Below are 17,283 nucleotides of genomic sequence, written 5' to 3'. Positions count from 1 at the left end.
AAGTAGGAACATCTAAGAGGTGTGACCAGAACCCGCGATGAATGTTCAAGTTAAAAAAAAATACGGTGAACGACACATTGCCGTGAATCCCCCCAGTATCCTCCCTCTCACTTTGAATATACTTGTCCCAACATTCTTGCTACTTTCTGAAGCAGTTCCAGAAGTATTCTTTTGGATCTCTAGCTGAACTGTTGTGGCTGTCTTGATGTCCTAAGTGATTCAGAATGTTTCCCTTTCATGGTCATTTTGACTTTGTGGAAGAGCCAGAAGTCACATGGTGCAAGATATGGTGAGTAAGGTGGGTGAGGACAGAGCATAATGTTTCTGTTTGACAGAAATTACTACATACATTTGGAGTCAGTTAAGAACAGCAAGGCAGCATGAAAAGACACTCAGGAAAGAGAATTTCCAGAACTGCTTCAGAAAGTGGCACAGCGATGAGATAAGTGTGCCGGGACTGAGGAACATTTTAAGGGGGATTAATGTCAATGTGTCTTTTGCTGTAATAAATTTCTTAAAATTTAAACATTCATCATAGTTTCTTTTTAAAATCATATCAAGCCACTGAGATTTGGGGATTTGGGGATTACTGCATGTAGTGTTGCTTATTTTAGGTGGTTATACAACTTATACATCTGCAGGCTTATTTTGTGGAGAGCATCACTGGCTTACAGTGTAGACAGCATATCAAACACGATGACCTAGGGGACAGTGTGTACAGTGCTTGGCTATGTGCTGAGATCTCCAGGCCACTTCTCCCACTTTGAACGTGGAAGCTGTCAAGATTTTCATCTTCTAGGCCAGGGGTGGGAAGAATCTTCTCTTGGACTCTAACTTCCAGAGAAGAAGAAAGACAAAAAGATGCTGATGATGGGGTCCCTTGACACGTGGTCTGATGAAGTCCATTCTGAGTTGTCTACGTCCTCATTTTTATTAATAACAAACAACAGCGGTCATCAGACAGTACGCAGAGTTCTAATATGATCTACAGAGACCACAGCAAACAAAGGGAAGGAGTGTAACTCAGAGGAAACCCAAATCTGCAGAACTGTTGAAATAGCTTTCATTAATCTTCTCAAGGGATAAGAGACTGGATGGCCTCAAATAATGAGAGGAGAAAAGGTTTTGGGTATTAAAAATGTGTGAGTGGAATGAAAATCTCTATAGAAGGACTGGAAGATAAATTTGAAAATAAATCACCAAATGTTGATCAAAAAGTTAGAAATAAAACACAAGAAAGATGTTTAAACAGCCTCACAGGGTATGAGAAATTTCCCAGGACAGGAGGACACTGTTTGACTAATGGTTGCCTCCTTGTGCACAGTGGATGGATACAAGGATAGGTGTAAGGACTATCATGAGATTTCTGAATACTGAAGGCAGAAACAAAAAAGACTCTAGGAGATACTAGGGGGAAAAACAGGACATGTACAGATACCAATACTGTAATGGTGTCAGGTTTTTCAATGGCAACATCTTCAGAAATTCTACTAGTCAATAATATACAGTCAGCCAGCAACGTAAAGTTATTCAAAGTAAAATTATTCATCATACTTCAGGTAGCACAGTGGCATTTTCAGATATTCAAGTCCTGGAAATTTTCTCAAAATCTACTGGAGGATGTAAAAGGCAAGTGTCCAGCAAGAGAGACAAAGACAGGATGCAGTGGAGCTCAGGGCTCATGGAGAAGAGGGGGCAGGCACCCCCAGGAGGATGGGAAGTGTTACAGGCCGGTGGCTGTGTCTGCACCCGAAAGGCAACCGTATTCCAGCAGACACACACCCACCGTGGGCTGTCAGCACTGTTCTCCCAGCTAAGTCCAGGGCCGGACGTCCAGGAGAGCCTGGCCTGGACCCTGCACTATACGGCCGGCTCATCCTAACTCCATGCTGAGGAAGCTCTGCTCTCTTCTACCTCTTATGCCTGGGAAAGCTGAGGACACTCACTGCATCCACAGAAATGTCCCGCTTTGATCTAGTCCCCAGAGATGGACTCAGACCATATAAACTCAGAGCAGCCCACTCTCCCTGTATATCCCTTCTGTCCGTCTAGTTCTTGGTGCTCACACCATCCTTGCCAGACAAGCATGGTGTTTCCTGAGTGGGCCCAGGCATCCCAGGACTCCCTTGTGATCTTGTTGGTGACTTTCCTGTAGGGCTCTTGGAAACTGTCAAGGAAGCTAGGGCCAGACCATGACCTAGCGACTCCACTCAGCCTGTCTTCCTTGCAGGCCTCTAGCTTGGAGTTTGTACTGCTACCTGATTTCCCAAAACTCAGCACTGCTTAGCTCCTTCTATGCAGAAGGGAGACACACAAGGAAAAGTTGGGGTGTGCTTTACATAAGAAGTGGGGTGAAAGCCATTTAGGGTGGGATAGGGTGTAGACTGGGGAGGTATGTGTGGCTTTCTAAGGGACTGCTGATGTTCTTGTGATTATCCTGGACACAGGTACAAAAGTGCTTGCCCTATAATTAGCATTAAATTGTTCTGTGTGTGCGATCAAGTTTTCAAAACAAGCAGTTGAGCCAAGTCATCATCATCCAGGTTCTTTCCAGCAAGGATGATCTCTGACTTCCTGGGGTTGGGGTGCAGTGGGATGGGTGCGATGAGTCTGCCGTCTCCGTGACTGCAGTCTATGTGAGGCCCCTTATGAGGAGCACGCAGATGTTTCAGTCATTCACGTCGCTGGGATGCAGCACCCGACACCCACAATTTAGAGGAGGACAGGAAGTTTGGCTGTCGGACAAGGTGAGCTGGAGATCATTCACTTGTGCAGAGCTGAGAGTGTGGAGCGCCCAAGGAACACCCGAGGCAAACGTGTTCCAGCCCCAAGAACACGGGGCAGGCATGAGAGGAGAGCTAGCTGTTTGCCAAAGGGGGTTCACCTGATAGCAACGCACTGCAGTTGCTGAGCTATTCTTTCTGCCAGCAGGAGAGAGGGCTCCACCTGATCCCAGCTTCTGCGTCTTGTCTTCACTTCTTCACCCGCTCACCGCCCTGCACAGTCCTCTCCCCAGAAAGTTCAAGAGCCTGATGGCCGCAGCACTCAGCTCATGTTTTCAGCCCATGGTCTACTGGCTCCGAGGCAGGACAGCCTGGCAGAGGGGCCCGGCGGAGGACAGCTGCTCAGGCACGGCACACAGGGAGCAGGGGGAAGGGAGGAGCTGGGGAGGGCATGGACCCTTCCAGGCCACCGTGGCCACCTCTTCCAACCAAGCCTGCTGCCTAACAGCAAATTAGCTATGAGCTCTTATGACTCAATTACCTTTCAAGCCTCATCTCTGAGCACACAAGGCTAATGCGCACACCTAGATATAAAGCAGAACAACAGAAGTGGTGGTGCAAGGGCTCAGAGGTGTTGGAAGGAAGGTGGCAGGAAGAGCTGGTAGAGAACTGCGGCCAGAGGAAGCCTGCGGTGTTGGGGGACCGTAGCCTGCTTCCATTCTCACTTTTCTTTTCCTCTCCTGGTCTATTCTCAAGCTTTCACAGTGTCCAGAAAGATTCTTTAATAACCAGAGTCAGAGTGTGTCTCCTCTGCTCAAAACCCTTTACAGAGTCCCTGTCCCATGCCACCACTCTGATCTCACCTCCCACTACTGTCCTGTTCTCTGCACTCACTCTACCTCCATTACTCTAGTAAGTGGCTGCTTATCTAAGGCATGTGTCTGCCCCAGGGCCTTTGCAGGTGCCAGTTTCCTCTGCCCCAGGAGCATTTCCTTGACACCTGCATTCTCGTTTCCTGAAATGTCACTCGGTGAGGCCTTTCTGTCCACTCCTGAGAAATGTCAACATCCCTCCTATCTCCAGCATTCCTCACCCACTGCCTGCATTCTGTTGGTCTATTGTTATTTCCCATCTTCCTCTCTTCTCTCCTCTCCCCACTAGAAGGTCGGCTCCCTGAGGGTAGGATGTGCACCCGCCTGGCTTTCAGTAGCAGCGCTGACAGGGAGACACAGCCAGGCAATTTCCTGGCTACAGTGTCAAGGCTGAGCAGCCCCACCAGGCAGACACAGGGTCACTGAGAGGCCTGGGACCAGCGCAGCCACCCCAGGCTGTGGACCCTCTGGATGGCCACGAGCCCTGCTGGCATGTGCAGAGCCCTCTCAGGTGTAATTCAGCCCATTGCTTGACATGGGTCCTCTCACTGCTTTATGATGCCTTCATCGAGTTACAACTTCCAACAGATCGGGGCGAGCCTAAGCAAAAGCAGAGATTTGCTCCTCTGTGGACTCTGTCCGAGCTGACAGCAGCGCTGACACCAGAGACCACTTGGGGCTTAACGGGAACCATTCCTTCTGTTTGATTTGGAGAACACCCCGCCAGAAAAATTCGAAGACTCTCTCAAGCTCAGACACTGACTTTGCTAGCACGTTCCACTGGGGTTCAGGGCCTGTGTTGGTTTTTTTGGAAGAAAAAAATGCAAAAGAAAAGCGAGAACCTCTTCAGTGGGCAAAAGGAAGATTTGTGAGCTGCAAAATTCTTTTACTGGATCGCTGGATTTAGGAGACACGCAGCAGAGACTTTCTTTGGTCAGAAAGGGGGAGAGGGTGGCCATAAAACATCCTCATCTGAAAGTTATTAACCCCGAGCAATAATTGATCAAGGGTTGGGGGAAGGCTCCACACAAAACACTCCTGTTTTTCTTGGCAATGAAGCAAGCTTGATCATCTTTGGTAGCGAGAGTGATTCCGGCTCTTTTCACAAGTCTTACATTTGCACACTGCTTATATAGCTTTACACAACACACCCAAATTAGTTCACTTTCCCAGTAATTCTAGGAAGGAGAAGAGTAAAGGAAAGTGGTTCCCATTTAACACTGAAGAAACGAGGGGACAGACAAATTAGGTGTTGTCAACATCACTCTCTGTGCAGTGTCGCCCAGCCAAACCTCCCGTAGGGATGAGGCCTTTCTGCAATTCTGTTGACCAGTTGCTGGTCTGCAGCCGGGCGGAGGCACTGGGCATTGGAGATGTGGTTAGTGCGACTGAGACACTGACTTTTAAATTTCTATAACATTGTAATTGACTTAATGTGTGTGTGTGTGTGTGTGTGTGTGTGTGTGTGTATGTGCATGGGTGTACACACATGCACCAAGGAATGAAGCTAGGGCCTTGCATATATTAGGCACATGCTTTACCACTGAGCTGTGTTCCTAGCCTGTAATCACTTAAATTTTAGCGGCCGTTTGTGGCGAACGGCTGCCCCGTTGGACAGTGCAGGACAGAGTGTTAACGGAGATGCTAATCAGGAGTGGCTGAGTCTATGCCTTGAGCTTCCTCATCTGGACAGGTTCTAATTCTTGAAGCATCAGGAAGTGAAATTGCCCGGGGGAGCACTAGCTTTAGGAATGAGCGGCATGGGGTGGGACGGACCCAGAGTCCCTTACGCCCAGCATACCTGGGCTCGGCCCTGCTGGCACTCCTCGTGGGAACAAAGCCTGCCGTGGGGTCCTCACAGGCCGGCACAGGATGAAATCTGGTTACCATTATGCTTTGCTATGTGATCTTTCTGTGGCTTCCATCTTCTTAAAACAAGAAAAAAAAAAAAGCCTCAGCCTCCCCACATATGTCGGGATGATAGGCACCTATTTAATCTCTGTCACTGCGAGAAGAACAGAGTGTTTCCTTTGAAGTGAGAAGCACTGCTTTGTGAATCTCGGCGAGTCCTTGGGGAGAGGAGGTGAGCGAGCTCGGGCCTCATGTTTCCCGGCAGAATCCTCGCCTGAGACTGTGGGTTCCCTGGGCCACAGGAGGAGGAGGGCAGGAGCTCAGATGCGGTCTAAGGATTCTCAAAATTCTCACATGTTTCTACCTCAGCCTGGTGAGTTTGGCATTGTTACTACAAGGCAGAGTTTCTCAACCGCAGCTCTGTTGATATTTGAGGCAAATAGTTCTATGCTGAGGAGAGAGGAGGCCCAGGAATGGCAGAGGCTTAGCAGCACCCCTGGTATCTTAGTCACTTTCTTTGTCACTGGGACCCGGCACCCGGCACCCATAATTTAAGGAAGGAGAGGTTTATTTCGGCTCATGTTTTTGGTGCATAGTCAGCAGCCTCTAAGGTAGGAAGACCTGGCAGATGGGCTGGCGAGGAGAGCTGCTCATGTCATGGTGAACGGGAAGCAGAGAGAGTAAGGAGGAGCCAAGAGGGAGATAAGTACTTCCGGGTTAAACCCCTATGACCTGCCTCTTTGGTCAGGGCCAACTTCCTAGTAGCAAGTCAGCTGTGGTGCTCTCCTCATGGTCCCATCACTTCCCATAAGCCCTGCCTCTGAGCACATGAGGCTTTGGGGGACATCTTGAAACTGTAAAGGCACACTTACAGAATAGCAGACTTGTAGTCACATTATAGCAAAAGTTAGAAATCACTCCACAGCCTATGACCATGCTCGTGCTGCCTGTCACATACATAGTCACCCTTGGCCATCCACTTCTCTTTGATAATGTGCTGGACCAATTTGACTGTGTCCAGCTTGTGTTTTCCTTAGTGAGAAAAACGTATTTTGTTTCCAACTTGCTTCAAGGACATCAGGGCAGGCATTCTAAGGGTTACAAGTGTGAACTTAGAATCAGCAAGACCTGGTTTGGATTCTGGCTTTTATTAGTAGTAAATATGTGACTCCTCCTCCTCTTCCTTTCTCTCCTCCTCCTTCTTCTCCTTTTCTTCCTCCTCTTTCTCTTCCTCTTTTGCTGCCCCTCTTCTTTCTGCTCTTCTTCCTTCTTTGTCACAAAGAAGTGACGCACACAAAGATAGAGAATGAGGAGAGAACAGGAGAGGAGCTGGAACCACCCAGGCACGGAAGAGGAGGGCCAGAACGAGCGCCCTCTTCAGGTTCACAGGAGGGGTGCCGGTGACCTGCAGGCTGCGTTCCTGGGGTGGGTTCTTCAGAAGCTGACCGGGAAATGACAACGCGTGTGTTGAGCAGGGGGTGAAGGTCTCCCTGCCTGGAGAAACTAATGGGACGAGGAAAGCAGGCCAGGGAAGGGAAAGAGGTTAGTGAAACTCAGGCGAAGTTCCATCTCAGCCTGGTCCTGGGGGAGCTCAAGAGTACGGATTACGTCTCCAGAGTTTGCCCCATCTTGAGTCGAGGGAGCTGGGCTTTCCCAGGCCTATGCTTGCCAGTCACAGGCTATAGGCTTCTCTGGGAGGATTTAACCCCTAGCCCTCTGTGCATAGCGACAGGCTGGCTCAGTGGCCCAAGCCTTTCTCTGGAGGAGGTTGTAGGCAAGAAAGCAGTTAGAAGTTGAGCCCATGGAAGCTGGGAGGGAGACACACAAGCCTAAACAAAGCTGATTTGAGAAGCGTGTCAGTGTATTTCTGTAGCGAGTCAAAATTCTGGAGGCTGGATTACGTATAAAGAAAAGAGGTTTATTCAGCTCAGAGACTGGGAGGTAGAAAGTTAAGGTCAGGCAGCCCCACGGGAAAGCCTCTGGGGAGGGTCTCAAGGCCGCGGGTTTCCAGCGGTGGGAGGTGTGCAGGAGGGGCCACAGGGAGAGGCTGCAGGCTGAGAGACTCAGGGAGCAGGTTTGCCTTTGTGTAGTGGTTTGCTCCTTAATGATTGGGTCACTTCCCACTAGGCCCCAGGTCTTAGAAGGTTCCATGGCCTCTCAGCGTGGCCACACTGGGGGACCAAGCATGAGGCCTTGGAGATACCTTCAAACCACATCCAATCTGTAGCAGGGGGCAGGGTGAGGCCCAGCAGTACCCAGGACCGATTAGAGCTGCCTCTTGATCAATCTAATCAGTGGCCTACAAATAACTGTAGCGCTGTTGAGAGCGAGGTTCTGATGGGTCGGGGCTGACTCCCCAGCTAGCACTGAGGTACAGATCGGGCCTCAGAGGCGGCGAGACCTGGGCTCTGAACTCTGTCCCCCTCTCTCTGTAGAAGGAATCAGGGCTGCTGCGCAGGGGAGGCGGCAGCCCTGTCCCTGCCTTGCCTCCTGCGGTGCACTCTGGGCAGGGACAGTGTCCACCCTCGGCCATGGGCTACGCAGGGAGAGCACCAGACCTGGGCTGGCCGTGATTGAAGAGCTGTGGTTAGAATTTGCTGGCTTGAGTGACATGCTGACTCGTCAGTGGCCAGTTGAGCATCCTTGGGCAAGTCCCTTAACCTTCCTGATCCCCAGCTGTGTCACACCTAGTAATGACAGGGCAGGCAACATCACTTGGTGCCTACTATGCCACACATGCAGAGCTCACCTGAGCCGCACCGCTGTCGTCTCTGGTGGTCGCCGCCATGTTGCATGGTGTAGGTGGAGAAATGGGGGTCTAGGGAGCTTAGGCGAAGGGGACCCTATGTCCTGGAGTGCCTGAGACTGCTGTCCCAGCCTGTCACTTGGCCTAGCATTTGTGTCGTCACCCTGCATGCTCATGCTCTAGCGTGTGTGCTGGCTGGGATATGAAGCTACACGGTCACTTAGGTTACAGAACTCATCCAGACTGCAGAACTCACAGCAACGACATAGGTATTTCAGCCTGGAAGTCAGACTCCAAGGGCACTCTTAACCACCGAACTGGCCATGCCTGTTCCTTTTGTCCCTCCCTGGGTCCCTCCCTTCCACCGCCCATCCCTCCCTTCCACCGCCCATCCCTCCCTGTGTTCCTTCCTCCTCTCCTTCCTTCTTTTCCCCGCGCTCTCCCTCTCTCTTGTTTTCTTCCATTTCCTGGGGTTCCTGCTGCAGGGCAGAATGAGGAACATGGCTGCTGGTGGGTGGGGAGACAGACATGATCAGAACCTGACTCCAGGGTGACAAGGGAGGCAGATAAACACCAAATGGCACAGAAGTCCAAGCAGGGAAGGGTGGACCGACCTCTGAGCTGTGTCTTAAGGACATGTGGCCCTGTCTAGAAGCTTGTAAGGAATGTCCAGGTAGGGGTGACTCATGGAGACATTTCCAAAGCCCAGAGGCACCGTATCAACTGGGGATATGTCCTGCTGCAAGCCGCAGCACACGCAACTCAAATACTTTGTAAATGAAGCACTGCTTTTCTTGTATACCGAGAAGCACGGATGTAGGCAGAGGTTGCTCTGTTCAGTTCTCTGTCGAGGACCAAGCCCTTTACACCTTTCTGCTTTGAACAGGTCAGCTCTCTGTCCTTGCATGTGCCATCTAGGGATCCCAGCATGGCCTTGGAGTAAGACAGGTCTGTGCACAAGCTCGATGGCTGAGGGATTTGCTTAACCTCCCAATTTTCCCATTAGCAAAATAAATGAGGGCAGATGCCTGAGCTACTGTCTAGAAAGCACCAGGCAAGCAACAAAGAAAGGCACAAATACGATTTGCTTTCTTCTTTCACCCGAAGAATGTTTTTTGCATGACTGCATTGCTTTGAGGAAAGGGCAGCGTCCAGCTTAGAAAAAAAAAAGGCGGCTCCACATGCTGGGTTACTTTGAAAAATTAAATTCCTACACGGTAGCTGGAGAGCACCCACACTTCCCAGGTAAGAATAACTCGTGTAATTAGTAGCACCAGAGGCCAAGCTGGCCACAAGCGCTGACCACACAAAACCTGCCCTGTGGTCACAGCTCTGAAGCGGGAGCCGGCAGCGGGCACTGGGGACAGGGCTGGGGAGTTCAGGAGGCAGGGGATGGGGCCTTCCCGGACTTTTCCCGGGGGCGTTCAGCACCAGCGGCCCAACATTCTGCAATTTCATATCCAAGCCTACTGGGTTTTTTTAAAATCCAGGGCCAGAATTTGAGATAAGCCTCAGCTAATAGTTGCGAGATTAACTGTTCCGTGAGGGAAGGGTCACCATTCACTGAGCCAGAGGCCTTCGGGACGAGTTCCTGCCCAGCCTGGAGGGGGCTGGGTCCTGTTCTTGAAGGAGACAGAGGTGGCTTTTTGGATGTGTCCTCCCCACTTTGATTTAGAAGAGATTTATTTTTTCTTAGAACATTTGTATTTGCCAAGTCTGTAAAGGCAAGAGGATTTATTACTGTTCAGCCATGGTGGTGAGCCCTCAGTCAAAGAGTGAGCTGCTTTTGGTATTTTGGAAAATAGATACAAAAGGACCACTGTCTTGCTCCATAGAGCACCTCACCACGTAGGTGGTTGACCCTCGAGATCTTAAACTGAATGGGATGCTAGAGCAAGTTTACTGAAAACAAGGGAAGCCTGGGACCTTGGTACAGAAGATACTTGAGCAGCATCAGTCTCTGTGGCCGGCAAAGTGGGTGTCACCAAGACCATGGTGGGGATGTGCTCTTCATTAGAATATTCCAACCAGTCCTGGGGACCACAGAGCATGTCAAGATTCTGCAGGATGACCTGGCTCGACCCAGGGCAGGGCCTGGCCATCAGCGGTTGGCAACCATTTTCTACAAAGCGCCAGAGAATACTGTCTTAGGCAAGAAGGTCAGACGGTCTCTGGAGCAGCCTTAATTGTGCTGAAGTAGCCCCAAGCAGGCGTGGACGTAGCAAGTGAAAAGGTATGGCTGTGTCCCAGCAAAACTGACAGTAGCTGGCAGCAGACTGGGTCTGTGGCCATAGTTTGCCAACCACTATTGGAATGAAGATGATAAGCTAATGGCACTTATTTAAACACTGGGTTAGAAGAAATGACTTTAGTCATCAAGTTATCACAACAATAGGTTTTCAAATTTATTCCATTTTTGCAATACAAGAAATACTGTTACTGTTGACCCTGGAACACACAAAAATAGGACTACAAAAATACACACAGCCTGTTGTGTAGACAGATCGGGAGGGCCAATCCGTCACCCTCCCACCCCTTGTTCCTTGTCACACTGCAGTGTAGTGGTTGAAAAGCTAACTCGTGTACTTCCCCAGGTTCTGACTGCTGACCATCAGGAAGCCACACATGCACGTCCAGTGGGAGCGAAGTGTGCGTGGGGCGTGTGGGCGCTGAGAGACCCCCAGGGTAGTTCTCCTTGATAAAAGGAAAAAGCCATTCCAGGAAGTTTTCTTTAGTCCATTTCTTCTTGCTTGGAATATGCGTGTGAGGCTGGGAGCTCCGGCAGCTGAATCATCACCTTGAAGTGGAAAATCAACAGGCTAGGTGTGGCCAAGAGAAAAGCAGGATCCTGGATCCGTGGGGGCTTTGCTAAAGGGAGGCACGTTGTCCTGTGTTCCTGCTACCTTGGGGTTCTTGTCCTAAAGCACAAAAATGAAGGCCACGTTTAAGTGACTGAGAGCTGGCAGTTTGCCGAATGCAGTCAGGAACATCCTGCTGCTCCTCCACAGAATGACTGACGTCTCGCAGAGTGTGTCACCGTGGGAAACCCCGCCTGTAGTGCTCTTTCCTGGGCACCTCGATCTAAACCTGACAGTCAGGGTGTGGGGAGGAGTTCTTTGCTTTTGGATAACAGAGAAGACAAGTCTGTTCAGTGCACTTCCAGCCTAGCATGGAGTTTCCTGTGCCTCTGGGGAGGCTCTAGTCCTAAACTGCAGACCGGAGGGGGCCTGAACATTTAAAATACACTGGCGTGCACACTTGGGCAAACTATTGCCTTTCCGTGCTGCTTATCTCACTATACTGTCAGTTGCCTCTTATTTATGGATAGCAACAAAGTGAAGTAAAAAAGTTTATATCATAATGAATTGATTGCTTGTCAAGGAACTTTGATCTGGAAAATTCAAATACTTAAAACACTGTCTGGAAGTGTATGTCCAGGATAGCCAACACAGGTGCTAAGTGCCAGAAGATCTATGGCCGCAGGGCAAGGGGCATATTGAAGGCAAGGCCCTTGGGCTCGGACGCAAGCGCTCCTGCCCTCGTCTCCACATTGCTGTCCCTCTTCAGGGAGGCAGTGACCCGTCCTTGACTAAGCGGCTATGGCAAAAGGCTGGGGGTGGCCGTGAGGTACTGAGAGGAAACTGCCAGGTGCTGGGTCCCTTTGAGAAGGAGAAGGCTGAGGGGCAGTTGTTGCCTGGCAGAGGGGGCGCCAGAGCGTGGCTCCCACCCTAAGCACCCTGGCTGAGGTAGAGGAAGGCGGCCCCTCGCTTCCTTACAGGAGCAGGCAGACTCCTTCTGCGCAGGAAACTCCAGGCAAGGACAGCTACGAGGGAGAGCAGGGAGGCCAACTTCCGAAGTTGCCCTTCTCCCCCTGAACAAGGACATGCAGACATCAGGTCGCCACGTATGGCCTTCTCTGTCCACTTCCAGAATTACTGCACACTCCCTGAAGCAGCCCTCACTAAAGCAATGCTGGTCATGTGCATTTGGACCCTGTAATTGTGGCTTTCCTGAATTCAGGCATTCAAAGAGCAGCGTCTAAGAACAAAGCCCAGGCCCTTGCATGCCAAATTGCAGCCCAGCGAAGGGTCGGGCTTCAGAGAGGCCCTCTGAGGCGAACTTCTGGTTGTACGCATTCCTTTGCTAGGCGGCTGAGGTCAACTCAATACACTTCTGTGTCAGAAGCAACTTCTAAAGGCAAGCGGTCATCTGAAAATGTGAAATTCTGAAGCACACGCCTGTCATAATGCATTGGACCTAGTTTGAAAACTGAATTATTTTTTATTATATTTTGGACAAGCTTGTTTTAATGTTTTTGGATCATCTTGTCTATATTGGATAAATAGAAATTGACGCATATCTCCTGACTGTTCAGGGGAGAGGCGCCAGCAAACTACAACCCATTGGTAAAAATGGGTCCAACGTCTTTTTTAAAAAAGACATAAATTTTATTTGAATCCAGCCCTGCCCACTTTTCTGTGTTTCCTATAGCTGCCCTTGTGCTAGAACAGCAGAACTGTGTGGATAACCAAAGACTCCAGGGGCTGCAAAGCCCAAAACATTTATTTTCTGGCCCTTTGCAGAATACATCTGCCAACTCTTGGTTCAGAAGAACTAGAAGTAAACATCCTTACGAAATCACGTACAGGTGGCAGGATGTGGTAATGAGTAGGGGCTCAGTAAACACTTGCTGAAAGAATGAGAAAGAAATGATACAAAGCAGGTTATATTTCCTGATGCACTTTGACTCCAGCGTCCTTTGGGCCACCTGTAAGAGAAGGCCACCTACCAGTTACTGGTAGCTCAGGTGGCTACAGGCCTGATCGATTCCTGATGTTAGATTCCACATCACCTTTGTGTAGGTGTTATTATCATTGCCTGGGTTGGCCAGCGCTCATTTTCTAGGCTTCAGGGGACTTCTTCCTTTCAACTCAGGACATTTTCTGTGTTTCATGTGGACTGTCTGATTGCACTTGATAAATAATATAGTTTTAAAAAACTTTTTATGGAGAAATGTTTTAGACAAAATTTGCAAAAATAATACAGACTCCCTTTATACCTCCTTCCAATTTCTCCTACTTAACATCTTATATCCATAGTGCAATGATCAAAAGCAAGAGATCAGTATGGAAACAACTTGATTAAGATACAGATCTCATTCAAATTTGATCAGTTTTCCCACAATGCTTTTTTCTCTTTTAGGATCAGTGTCATGGTCTCCTAATACACCCAGTCATTGGATCTCCTTAATCTGCCCTAGCACTTGACAATCTTGGTTCCTCCTCATCCTCCATAATGCTAGGTCAGTGATATTTCAGTCTGCCTCTCAATTTGAGTTCGTCTGATACTTTCTCATAATTATATGGAAGTCACTCATTTTGGTGAGAGTTTCATGAAAATAATGTACTTTTCTCCCCATGTTATGTCAGGTGGTACATGAGGTCATCGTGTCTTATTGCTGGTCATGCTAATCTCTATCACTTGCTTCTCCACTAAAAGATATGCAGCTACTTAGGTCTGATTAGATCCTTCATTTACTATAACTGCTCTAAATTACTACTTACATCATAGACAACTTTATCTGCAATCTTGAGCAGAACATTTTTCTTTTTAGTTTATTCATGACTTTAAGACCTCAGGTTAGGTTTGCCCACAAAACTCCTTGCAAGCTGCTGACAGATTTTGTTTTTGTTTTTGCACTTAAATCCAGAAAGGAAGATATGACTACATTCTTCTTTTTCTACCCCTCCTTTCCTCCTACCTCATGATCCAAAAAAAAGAATAGAGCAATTTCTCTTGCAAGTGATCACTATCTACATCACATGGTTGTTCCTTCCTGATGATGTCAGCTCCTTGCTCGGGCCTTGCAGCCCTCAGCTGTGAGTAATGGTGGTGGACAGTGAGGGTGGAGAGCCCTGCTGTGGATGGATATTCATCTGTAGAAGATCACGGACCTGGGAAACTGTCCATAGTCTATTTCCGCATAGTTCCCACCTCCGGTGCTTTGTATTCTTTTGTGTACGTGCGTATTTCTGTGTGATCTCATTCTCCTTCCATCTGAAAATAACTTCCTTTAGCATTTCTTGTAGTGCAACTCTGTTGGTAATACTTTTTTCATCTTCTAAAAGGTTTACTTTGCTTTTTAAAATAAAAAGCAGTTTGTTGAGATGTTATTCGTATATCATGCACTTCACACACAGTGTTACAATTCAGTAGCTTTTATTTTCAGAGTTGTTCAGCCACAATCTAATTTGAGAACATGGTCGTACAGCCCCCAAAGAGAGCTGTGCCTGGCAGTGATCATTCTCCACTTCTTCCTCCCCTGGACATTCCCAGACCCAGGCAACCAATATATCTACCTTTTGTATCAATACATTTGCCAAATCTGGACATTTCCTGTAAAGGCAACCGTGCAATATATGATCTTTTGTAATGGACATTTTAAATTTAGAATAACATTTTCAAGATTCATTCACATTGTTGTATGTACTTTATTACATGCGTGTTTGTGTGTGTGTGTGTGGTGCTGGAAAGGGAACACAGGGCTTTGCACACAAGAAGTATAGTATAGTATAGCATAGTATAAGATGATAGGATAGCATAGTGCTCTCCCACTGAGCTATATCCCCAGCCTTTTATTACTTTTCATCATCTAATAATATTCCTTTACCCTCATCTTTGTTTTTGAAAGATACTCATGGTGGGAATTCCAAAACTTTAAATATGCTGCTGTATTGTCTTCTCACTCATATTGTGTCTGAAACTAGAGGTGATGTGACCCTTTTCTTTGCTGTTCTCTCTATGACACATCATTTTCTCTGCCTACTGTTACTGTTTTATCTTTTCCTTTGGTTTTGACAATTTGAGTATGATGTGCCTTGATGTATTTTAAATATATATTTCTTGTGTTTGGGATGCATTGAACTCTTTGGATCTGTGAATTTATAATTGTCATCACATTTGAAGTATTTTTTGCTATTATTTCTTCAAATATTATTTCCTGTTCCTCTCCTCCTCTCCTTTAACCTATCTCTATCTCTGCCTCTATCTCTGCCTCTATCTTTGTCATCTCTATCATCTTTATCTCTATTTTTCAAGGCACTTTTGAAGTGGTCCCACAGGGCTGGGGATATAGCTCAGCAGCTCAAGCGCCTGCCTGGCAAGCACAAGGTCCTGAGTTCAATTCCCGGTACCACAAAAAAAGAATTACTTGAAAGTTGTCCCACAGATTATTAATGTTCTTTAATTTTTCCGTGCATTGGAATATTTTTATTGCTGTACCTTCAAATTCACTACTCTTTTTCTGATTTATCTGCTCTACTTGATCTTATCCCCATACCTTTTCACTTCAGGCGTTGCAGTTTTCATCTGGCAAAATTTAGTTTGGGTCATTTATCTTACCTTTATGCTTCTGTTTAGTTGGCAATATAGTTATAATTCATAATATAGAGTGTAATATAAATAAGTTTATCAGTGTCAGTTCCAGATTGATGCCAATGAATTGATTATTTTGCTCATTCTGTATAAAACTTTCCTACTTCTTTGCATGCCTGGTAATTTTTGATTAAATGCCAGGCATTGTGAATTTTACAGTTCCTCAATATTTGTGTGTCCTTGAGCCTAAACATTCCTGTGATTTGTTGTGGGAAACAGTTCACTTGAAAATAATCTGGTCCCTTGAGAGCTTACTTTTAAAGCAAGAACTTCCTCAGCACTCTACCCAGTGCCCTATGGCTTGACATTTTCCAGGTTGACTCTCAGAAATACATGCTATTCCCAGTGTCCTGCACTATGCTCCTTAACGTCTCTGGGCGGCCTGGCCTCAGAGAGTTTTCCTGCAGGCTTACACAGATAGGCATGCTGTTAAGTACTTACTGATGGAGAGCACACGCAGATCTCTGGAGTTCTTTCTCAGTGTAACTCGGTTCTGTGAGCTCTAGGCTCCTTGGGGCCACTGGATTCTTAGCTGTCTATTTAACTGAGGAAACTGGTTAGGTTTTCCTGTCTTACGCCAGGTCTGGACATGGCAGCCTGGGGAATCACTGCCTCAATTTTGTTTGCCATTTATTCTTCATTGATTGATGCTTGTTGTTTTGAAGCATATTATCCCATGCATTTTGCCTGGTCATTTAGTTTTTCTGATAGGAGAATGGATCGGTTCCTGTTACCGCATCTTAGTGTTGCAAATAAGCCCTCAGACTCATATTGTTGGTGCCAGAAAGAATGCACTCAGACAGCAAGCAACAGGACTTGAGGACTTCTGCAGAAGGGCAGAGCGGCCCTCAGACAGGAGGCAACAGGCACGCCCTGTGGCTGGGAAGCTGGTTTTTAAACCACAGCGGGAGAAGCAGCTGACCTTTTTCCCAGTTGGCTGGTTTAAGCAGGGTGAAGGGCGGACCTGAGTTGTTGCCGGGCAGGTTGCTAAGGGTGGAGAGAAGGTGGGGAACAGAAGATCTTGGGGTAGATGAGCTCTCTTGGTCTGGAGCTCTGTTCCCGGAATTTGAGTAGAGCAGGCATTCTGTAATCTCTGTGTGTTCCAGAGGGGCCTCCTGGGTAGACCGAGTCTAAGAGGGAGGCACTTGTGTTTGTATCCCTTGATAGAAATGACAGGCCACAGTTTCTCAAGGTGGCTAGCAGTGAAATTTTTTCATCATAGACATTTAAAGCTAGAAAGAGCATGGATCATTTAGGGAAATTCTTCTTTTTATGGATGAGCTCTGAGACTAATGACACTAAGCTGATCCTTTCTTTTTCTCTTAGTACTGGAGACTGAATCCAAGGCATTCACACTGAACTACATCCTCGGCCCTTTTTTAAAAGGTAAGTTTTTTTTCAAAAATTTTGAAGCAAGATCTCACTCAGTCACTGAGCTGTTCAGGCTGGATTTGAACTGGAAATCCTCCTGTCTCAGCCTCCCAGAGTACTGGGATTGTAGTCATGTTTCACTATGCCCAGCAGAGACTGAACAAATTCTTGTGGTCTGCACTAGAAAAGCCCTGAACTTGGCTGAGATGTGTGATCTGGACTTGGTTCTGCTGTACGCTAGTTGTACGCTCTTAATTAATTTGCTCGAGAAATAAAGGTTTTGCCA

This window comes from Chinchilla lanigera, unplaced genomic scaffold (assembly GCF_000276665.1).
Source record: "Chinchilla lanigera isolate Chin_1 unplaced genomic scaffold, ChiLan1.0 scaffold00004, whole genome shotgun sequence".
Lineage (NCBI taxonomy): Eukaryota > Metazoa > Chordata > Mammalia > Rodentia > Chinchillidae > Chinchilla > Chinchilla lanigera.
Note: the sequence above shows the minus strand (reverse complement) of the source record.